At 36.8% G+C, this 10,515-nt stretch overlaps 1 pseudogene; it reads left to right on the forward strand.

Annotated features, from left to right (window-relative positions):
- The first annotated feature begins 555 nt into the window (after positions 1–555).
- LOC104158651 overlaps positions 556–10,515 on the forward strand; it is a 34,288-nt pseudogene continuing 24,328 nt past the window's right edge.

The following is a 10,515-nucleotide window of genomic DNA, read 5'->3' on the forward strand; positions in this document are numbered from 1 at the left end:
GGCCAAAAGCTTTTATTATTATATATACTTGATAAAACCACTCCAGAAGTGGAAAACTACAAGACTGATAAACCACAACATCTATCCTCATTCATATGTATATGTATGTGTGTGTATGTATACACATACGTATACTGGCTTATAAATAAAGTAATGGATTTCCACTTTTGCATTTTCATTAAAATTAGCATAATTGAAAATTATTTTGTTTTAAATTGAAGCTGCATTCTGAGGTATGAGAGGAAGCACTCATGTAATACGTTGCAAATGAGCTTTGGGAGCAGAAGAAAGCTGCTGAAGTTCTGTATGATGAACGTGGCCAAAATTGCAAACACATTTTACTGCAGAGGAAGTTTTAAAAGGCACAACTGATGTTAAGCAGCTATCTCTAATTGACTGTAATGGCAGTAAGACATTATACTGTATAATGTAGTTTTTTTACAGCATGGACATAAAGAGAATAATAGTTGCATTTCATTTCCAGTACACATGTAATTGTCATGAGATTGTCATGAGAATGTTGATCAAGAAGGACTAAAACCAACAGCACTGGAGATGTTTTTCTCAGGTTAGCTCAGAACTGTAGGCATGAAATATTTCCCAAATAGAACTATTCTCATTCTCATTGGACAAAGCATTCAAAAGATTTCAGACCTAGGTTACTGCCTGTTGCTCAAAGAGCTGTAGATTGCTGAATGCTCTGTAGTGGTAAGTGAGCTATGAGTTTTCTTTCTAGCCAAATTAATACAATTTCCAGTTCATTACAATGATAATCATATTCTTTCATAAACACTCCCTGCGTTTGTTCAAGGAAGAAGGCACTATTCAAAGGAGTCAGGATCTGGCACTTCTTTACTTAAGTATACAAAAATCCCATTTTAGAGATGGATCAAATTACATCTGATACTTGTTACAGGTTTTTGTAATTTAGAACATATTGATGGATTTTTATTGATGGATTTCTCTCGTTGGAAACAATATTTTTTACAACTAGAGTAATTACATTGAAACCTTTTCCAGGAAACTGGTTGGAAGACATTTTAATGAAAATAATACTTTATTTAAAAACACATAATCATTTATCATGAACCATTGTAGCTGCTATTACTTTTTCTTTGTTGGCTTAATTGAAGAGCTTTCTAAATCAGCAGAATTCTACAGAGGGTGTGGTGTCAAATTATTTGGAACTACCTAAAAATTTTCTGTGCAAGTTAATGGCATCTTGACAAAAGAGAGTGACATTTTGTTTTTCAGTGCTGCAAAGTAATACTTCTGAGAAAACAGAAAATAGATGGTCTACAGAAATGTGCAAATTTGCAAAAGCTTTCTCTTTATTGCAATGAAATTTCTAGGATTGAAAATCTGGAGGCCCTAGCAAAGCTGAATCTACTTTGGTTGAATAATAACCTGATCAAGAATATAGAGGTGAATCTGATGTCCTTCTTATGATTTCTGTTCTTCTAATTTGTCTAATGTATGTTATTTTAATAGTATGGTATAGAAGTGTGTCTAATAAGTAAGGATAACTTTTAGAATTATTGAACAACAGAAAGGAAAGTTTTAAGCTTTAATTTATAAAAATTAAGGCTGAAACATTATTTGGAACTGATCAGCTGTCAAGGTTTTCTGCACATGCAGAGTTAACTAAATCACTCATTTTCAAAGACTTCTGAGATTCTTGATGAGGAAAAGATTTTTTTAGTTTTCTCATAACTGCAGATTTTTGTCTGCACTTCAGCATTATATAAAGGGCTTGCCATGTAATTTTTATTTTAGTGTTTGGATTTTTGGGGCTTTTATGACTTGGGGAGATTGACTCCTGTTCAGGAGAAGTTTTATCCTGGCTTTTTCTCATGCTGTCATGTATCAAACTAGCTCCTATGAAAAATTAGTTTCTCCCCATGCTAACCCTTGTGTTGGAGGCTAGTCCAGAACCACCGAGAGCTGTGATTAGCAGTTTGGCATGTAAAGGGAGAAGATATGTGTAAGTGTCCATTTCTAGCAAAAGACCACATAGCTTTCTGAATTACCTGACTCTTTGCAACCCAGGAGGGAGATGCAATTGCTGCAGCTCAGTCCATTTTCTGTTGAGATAGTACATGAAATAAAAGGCAGAGGGAGATACTGATACCAAGGTAAAAGTAGTTAGAGCAGAAGCAGCTGCTGATAGGGATGAATGAGACCAAATCACTGTGAACTTTCAAAGCCATAAAAAAGAGCAGAGAGAAAATAAGGCTGGGCGTGATGATAAGGAAGGAAAGAGAAGACTGAGAAATTATGTACAAAGTGTAAAGGCAGTAGAGTGTTTCCAGAAATTATTATTTATTAGCAAGGACACTACAAAGACTAGTGGCATCTCACTGCAAAGAACTGCAGCTTCACCATGGAGAGAAATGATTGACATCAGTGATTTAGTTCTCATGATATCCCGAGGCCAAGACGTGGGCTGCAGCCAAAAGCTAATGAGTACTCATGACATGAGGCAGGATCTGTTGGGTTTCTCACGCATAGCTGTGAAACTAAGGCTGGGGGACTAAGTTTATTTACATTGCAGTATCATTTACAGAGGCTTTCCAAGCTAATTCCCTTTTGGCAAAATGCATTCTCTCTTTCCATGTCAAAAGAAAGCTATCGTTTACAACAGAGGCCAACATTGTTTAGACTCCAGTCAAATTTGTTTTTACATTTGAATGATCTGCCTCTTAGCCTACAGGCTCTTCAGCATTTGCAGTGCTATATTAGATTAAAACTGTATTGTTTAAAACATTCACAGGGCTTACATACTCGCAGAATTTCCAAGAGGTCAACCTCACTGGGAACTTAGTAGAAAAAATAGGAAGGTGATATCAACCTGGCATTTCTAGCATTCTAATTACTACCAAGGATTTATGTACATGGTTTAATTTTTCTTTCATTCTAATAAAAATTTCGTACACCTGGCCCAGTGCTGGAGATTAATTTAAGCATAGTTCAGAGTCATATACAATATGCACAGCCCTGATCATCTCAAAGTCTGTGTCAAAACTCCCTAGGGCTCATCTTTCTTTGCTCCAAACTCCTTTCCATTGATGTAGCCAGGTCAAAGAAGACAGAAAATAGGTATCAGCAGGATTTGTACATTGTTTTTTTTCACTCCCTTTAGTATAAAGGGCTTTTAGTTTAAATCTAAATCAAGTCTGTGTGGTTATAAATGAAAATGTGAATAATGACTGCGTTTCTAAGCAGATACTAGAGAATCTGTTTATCTATAAAAAACATGGTCCAAATGCTATCCCTGCACTTTGAGTAGAAATAGAAAACAATACATTACATGTGTGATGTCATTGTTTGTGTTAATTATTCTTTAGAATAATCAACAGCCAAGTTTCTAAGACACTTAATGTGTTGCAGGGGATTCATTTCCCATTTCAGTTCTGCCAGGTTCATATTTACTTGAATCTGGTGTCTCAAGCCTCAGGTGAAAGTGCTTTGATCAATGGGCTTGTAAATGGAGCTGCACCAAGAGTGAAGCCTTAGACATCCAGTCCAGAACAGTGGACTAGATAAGATACTCACTTATTGTGGTAAACTGAGTTTCAAGTTGCTGCTTTTAGTCATCCGGTAGAGGTGTTTGCAGAGGACCAAAAACCAGATGGTTAGGTTATTGCCTATTCTAGTTGATACTATAAACATGTCTGAAATGTCTGTGGTTTTAGAGATTAGAAAGCTCTTTCTCACCCAGCTCTCAAGTTACTATGGGGTTTTTTTTCTGATTTCCAACTGATTAGTCTATTCCCCTTCCTTTAAGAACAGTATAAGCAACATAGTGGATCGGAGTTAGATTGTAGTTGCATCAGTGCGACTGCGGTTATTCTAAAATGAAAAGACCTGTGTCATAGATTTTCTGTACAGCAGTTTGTAAACATTCCTAGTAGGTCTTTAATGCACTTTGAGTGCACTCTGTGCACATATGTTTATACAAATATAACTGAAAAAATATTGCTGATTATGTAAATAGGACTCCTTTAAAGTACTTTGATCAAGAGTCAACAGATTCTTTTGATCAAGGGTGTACATACCAAGGACTCTACCAGTGCAGGCTCATGACTTTATGGTCGTGTCTTCCTCCTTTTCTTGCTGTAATTAGATCAGGTAGTATCTAGGAAGCAGATATGTGCTTCAGTCACCTCATCTCTTTGTCAGAAGAGCCTATAGTTAGTGCATATATGAATATTTTAAATAATATTCGCATTGGGGTGTGTAGGCAGAGTAAGCTAAGTTGCTTTCTTTAAGAAGAGTTTTATGGAAGTTTTATACTTGGGAGCCAAATCCTTGCTTGTTATTCAAAAGGAATGAGTAGCTTATTTTCTTGCTTTACCTAATCTCAGATGTATAGTGGCTTGATTGATCCTAAAGATTTACCTCTTAAAAATGATTGCAAAAAAAGTTTTGCTTCCACAAAGCAGAGAGTAATTACTATGCCACATAGTGATCAAACATGGAGAGAGAAATGATCCCTGCCCAGGGGGATGATCCCCCCCCTTAGGTGTGTGAGGAAAAGCTGCACTTCCATTTTAGCTCTACCCTTGAACTCTGTTTTCATTGCTGAGACTTGCATCATAATGAAGTCACATTGAGGGATTGGTCTTGCCTGGGTGAAACAATGGTCTAATTGATATGAATAGGACTGGGATATGAGCCAGTATACAACAGAAGGGTATGTGCAGTTGCTCAGAGCAGAGCTGTCCCTTTGGCCAAGTAATTCAGCTTTTTCTATTGACAGTCAAGAGTTTGAATTTATTAAAATAATTTCGGTTTTGATGTTTTCAGGTATGCTTTTTAGTATACATCTAGAGGACTTATCTTTTAAGGAAACATACATAAGATTATTTTCCTGCTGTACTTTAACATAACTTCTTGCTTCTGAATCCTCATGGGGTCTTTTCATCAGCTGGAACGTGAATTGGCCAAACTGCAAATGCTGAGTAAAACATCAAGTAATAAATCTCTAAGGAGTAAGAATCTGGAAACTGAAAATTCAGTTCTTGATAGTGAAGATACAGAAAAGACATGTCTTGAAAAGGCATTCTTACAAAAAATAAATGCACTGGAGGAAAGAATAACATTCCAGAACAGGAAAGTGAATGAGTATGTTTAGTGAGTTGTACAAGAACAGTATTCTAATATTTTCAGACATTAATAATTGGGTATGATGGTGACTGGTGGTTAGGAGATTAATGACAGGACTTGAAGCCTGTTTCACATTTGTTTTTTTATAAGGTCCAGAATATTGCAAAAATCAATGAAGCATCAGCTCTATGTGGTCTGAATTATTGGATGTAGGCCAGCTTCTAGTGAACAGATGCTGCCATTCCCATTAATGTTGATCTCAATAAATAGGAAAAGGATTGAACAAAAATAGCTGGGATGAGTAGTTATATCGGACCAATGGTTGGAAAAGTTTTCTGGGCCGTTAAACAGGAGAGATCCAGCAAAGTGCGGTAGGTTTTTTGTTTCTGGTTTTTGGGTTTTTTTTTCCCCTGCCTGTAATTCCAATGTGATTTTACTGGCTTCTTTTTCTTGTCATTCTTGATTCTGAATTAGGACTTCATGAGTCAAATTCACTCTAAAATCAATGGCCAGCACAAAGTCTACACAGAGAATCCTTCATAACAGGGCACGTGGAGGATATCAGTGATGCCATAGATCTAGTGTTGGATGCCAGCATGGGTCTGAAGCTCATTCTACAGAATTTTTATGATGGAGGAATTGGATGGCTCTTTTCTGATGAATAGAAAGCTGTCTGTTCTCTCTCTGATGTTCTGCAGGACAGCTAAGGCATACCATTCATCTGGCTAGTTCTTGCTTTGTTTTTGTGCCCAAGACCAATGAACACTGTTCTAGCTACAAGTGTAGTACCAGAGTCTGTAGTGCATCAGGCCCCGAAAGAATCAAATCATTTAGATTTTGCATTTGAGTGGAAATAGTATACTGAAGTAGTACTGTTTTAAAACCTGTTAATAAAGAGGGGGAAAGACTGTTAATCATCTCAAGGATGGAACAACTGATGGAGGTGTGGGAGAATTTAAACATACTGTGAAATTTGTTGCTGTTATTTGCCACTGGTTTCATGCCAGTGCCTCACACTGCACTCAAGACCAGCACAGTTTCATTAGTGCAGCAATTTGGACTGACATCATTATGAATACTAAATAGCAAACTAAGGCCTTCTCTTACTTGAGGAGGTGGTTCCCTTAAGTTAATGATTACAGAACGACACTGATAGTCAAGTGGATGAAGCTTGGTGATATGGATCAGTATAGGACCAGTATATCCATGTATTAGGATCAGTGTATGCAGAGTTGTAGTCTGGCATCATCTATCATGTTCAGATTTAAAAAAAAAAAAAAAAAAAATCTTTCTGAAATCATTCATTTGTCTAAACTTGTTGTTTAAAAAAAAAAAATCAAAATTATGCTAGTTTGTCCTGTTATGTTGTTCCAGGCAGAATTTTAAAAGATTTCCAAGTAGAAATGAAGAAAAGTTTTATTTTGGTAGTAAAATTCTCATTTATATAATTGGAAACTGCAGGAAACATTCACTTTGAAGAAGGTTTTATCAAATAATCCATGGTAAACTTTTAAAGATACTTCAAACTAGAACCTGTTTCTTATGATTCCAAGTTAGTAATTTTTAACCAAACAGATTTATTACATGGATCTGGAGTATTTTGAAGCATCGGTCCTCCACAGACTCCATTTGCAGCTGGCTGACAAGAAAAGGAACATTCTCCCTCCTCTCCTTCTCTTGGTGGTGTACTAGGCTGAAGCTTTGAGTCCACAAAGACTGATGTTTTTGTTGCCTTTTTTTTTTTATTACCCATTTATGAAGGCCTTGTTTTTAAAAAAGGGAAGATAAAAGAATAAGCAAGCTATCCAATTGCTTTTTAACAACAGTGATAGTGATTATTCTAAGTTCCTACATAGCTTTACTTGTAAAGAAGCATTAGAAGTTGCTTACATAATCTTTGTATGAATAACCTTGACACTCAGTTGAGGGGAGATTCAAATTTAGACTGGCAGTATTTCAAGGACTATTTTCTGCTTGAGTACTCCAAGCTTGTCCACCTCAGGTACGCCTTCTTTTTGTCTTCAGGGATATTTGTTAGAGCTGCAGGTAGTCCTGTACTTACAGTTTCCATTTGAGGTTGTTTATAAATAGCATTCTGCTCACTTTAATGCCACTTTCTCAAGCCAGGGATATTTTTGTTTTGGCAAGGAGAAATTAATAAATTACTCTTGTAGGAATGCAAGCCAAACCAAAGGTTTTTGGATGAGTAATCTTAGCACAGAATCTTTTTGAGAAGGAGCAATATTTTTATGAGTTGTAGTAATAATTTTGACTGTTATATCATCATCATCTTCTTTAAGAAAACTCCATTGATTGAAAAACTGGGGAACCTACTGCATTTCTAGGATGGTTCTCTTTCTAAAGTGTCTGATTACCCCATAATCTTCAAGGAATCTTACACTACCAGATGGAAGTATGGCAGTTTGTTGTCCTCCTAGTCAGACACAGAGAAAATGTCCAAATATTTTTCAGTTATTTGACTTGTGTACCACAGGCAAGAGGTGAGCTTCTGCCCCCAGGTTTCTGGCTGGCCCGTGGACTCTCTCCTCTTTCTCAAGTTTGACCATAGAAACTGTTGTTAGGTTCTTGCAAACCATGCTCACTTTATGCATGATTGTGCTTACTATAGTGGAACTGCTTATTTGCGTAATGAAGAAGGACTTAAACAGATTTTAAGTATGACATTGCAAACAGCAAGAAGGAACACAATGAATCACATATCATTAGTTATTGATATTTGTTCCTTAACTTTGAATGCAGTATTTTAATAAAATAAGGTACTCCACTTGAGGGAACAAAGTTATAATGAAATGAAACAGTGATTCTCTGTTCTGAATATGAAACAGAATAAAATCATGCAGATAGCACTGAAAAATTCAGTGCAAAACAAGAAGAAAATATTATTAAGTTGGTGCTCTCCTTTGTGCATTTCTGCACACAGGTTTAGTTCTTGTTATATAATTCAATCACGATTCTGTACCTGGGACTTCAGATCAGACAGTATCATGGGAATTAAAATAAATTGCATCTTTAGAGTGCACAATCAAATTCTAAGGCTGAAATTTAAGCAGAAGTTTCAAATATTTCTGTAAAAAGAAGTTTTCAGTGTAGCAAAGTGCATGCCTAAGTTTTAAGAGATATTTAGTGTAGCACTGGCCTGTGAACAAAGTTAATTTTGTGATTATAAGAACAGAAACATTTTGCAAAGCATCAAATAATTCAGGGTCATTAAGAAGTTTTACCCAGATAGAGGTGGCTTGAAGTTCCCCAAAGTCACTGTGCATGGTGTTTTGATGACTAGCTCTTGGATTTCAGAGGTCCATAGCCTGGTAGAAAATACCAGGCATGACAATTGTTTCAGATTTTTGCTGTTAGAGTCTGGGTCTTAGCTCATCTGTTCTTAATATGGTTGTGAAAACAGAGTAGATATTGTTATGAATCGCCAGTTTTCTGAAAGTGGAAAGCAGCAGTAGATGAACAATGTAGAAACAAAACAAATCCCACCCAGATGTATATGCATCAGTATTTCATCTGTATCACAGGAGAGAATATGCATATGTCAGGACAGTCAGAAGGTGGATTTGTATCCATACAGGTAAGTCCCAAGTTTTTCTTGGTAAGTCTCAACTTTGAAATTTGTGTTATTGTACTCATTTATTTCACTGCCTTCCAAGAATCAGGTTCAGACTTGTGATGCAGCCATGATCTTTGTCATAAGTACTGGGAAACATCTGCCCAAAGCAGCTTGTAGAACTGTGTCACCAGTGGAGGAACGGTCTTAGGACACCAGTTGCCACTTGCAGCTATGAGTCAGAGCTCCATGCTGAATCCATTTCTTTCTTTGCATACTGAGCAGTTCGCTGACTTGATATGTGTGACTGTATTGTTACGATTTTAGTACAGTTAGTACAGTGCTTTTCATCTTTTTATGTGCATTTACTATGTTTATATATATGTGAAAGTTTATTTTATACATATAAATGTATGTGTGGTTTCTGTGTGCAGAAATCAGAGCTGGGAGCTTGAAGGCAGCTGGAAGACCTTTTCAATCTTGAAAGAAAACTCTTATCTCCCTGAGGGACAGCAGGTGCCCTCTAAGCTCAGGACATTTTAGCTGCTAAGATCGAAACAAATTCCCTGGAATTCAGAGCATGTCCATTCTGAGATGCAGTATTTCAGTTAATGGCATGACATGGTCAGCATAGGGTTTGGGAGGGGGGGGGGATGTTTAGGGGGTTTTTTGTTTGCTTGGGAGTTTGGGGGGGTGCGATATGGTTTGACCCAGAAACAGCATAGCCAGAAGAAATATTCAGAGGTGGGCAGAGATGATCTTGTGGATCAGACCACTTTCAATTTTTTTCCTGTAAGCCTTTAGTTAAAAGTTGGTTTCCTCCATAGCCCTAACACCACTCATGAGCTTCTAGTCCATTCCAATACAACATGAAACAGATTTGTTCACCCCTTGCTATTCTTCACATAAAGTTGGAAATACACACTCTTATAGCTTCACCTCAAATTATTTGAGGTAGTAATCTATATCAGACAATTCACCTACCCACTTCCACCACTTTTTTTGGCCGACGGGGAAGTCAGATTGGCACAGCTAGGGATTTTAGGAGCCCTTTTCATATTACCTGAAGAGAACAAAACTTTTCAGCAAGCTCCCCAATGCACTCTGTATCATCCTGGCAGGATATCTTCCAGGTTGTATGACAAACTGTCTCATTGTATCAGCTCCTAGTATGGATTAGCCAGATCTGCTCCATTCGTCTGCATTAGATCTCATTCCAGTTGATGACAGGCAATATATGCATCTTCCCTGAGAAGCAGCTGTCAGCCCAACACTTCTTAAATTGAAACTTCATGGTCTGATGCTTATTTTGACAGATTAATTAATTAATTAATCAATCAAATCCTCACACTAACCTGCTGATGCTCCAACTGCAGTGTTGAAATCATGACAAATGACAACCTTGTGAAAAAGAATTTCAAGAAGAAAATAAGTTATCAACAGTTTAGTAGTATTAGTATGGGGTTCTGGATCTGCTGTCAACACTTACTGTACTATTCTCTCTCTTCTCATACTATTGCTACCTTCCTGCTAGGGATCTTCAGTAAAGACAAGACTTGTGGTTCCCGAGGCAAATAAATAGATTTTCTTTTTTTTTTTTTTTATGTAATACAGAACATGGAGACTACTTTTACTGATTATAAAGAGGCAGGGGAAAAAAAAGTCTTGCAAGTGATCTCATGATTACTGTGAACATCAGTATTATGGAATTTGTGTTAATTATAGTCTGTTGTCCTTAGCTGTTATTGTGCAATATATAAACTTCATATGGTCAGAATATCTATTCTTGTCTTTTGCCTGGTTTTGCAACAACATAATGAAAACCTGGAGTCTTT

This window comes from Cariama cristata, unplaced genomic scaffold (assembly GCF_000690535.1).
Source record: "Cariama cristata isolate BGI_N322 unplaced genomic scaffold, ASM69053v1 scaffold1273, whole genome shotgun sequence".
NCBI lineage: Eukaryota > Metazoa > Chordata > Aves > Cariamiformes > Cariamidae > Cariama > Cariama cristata.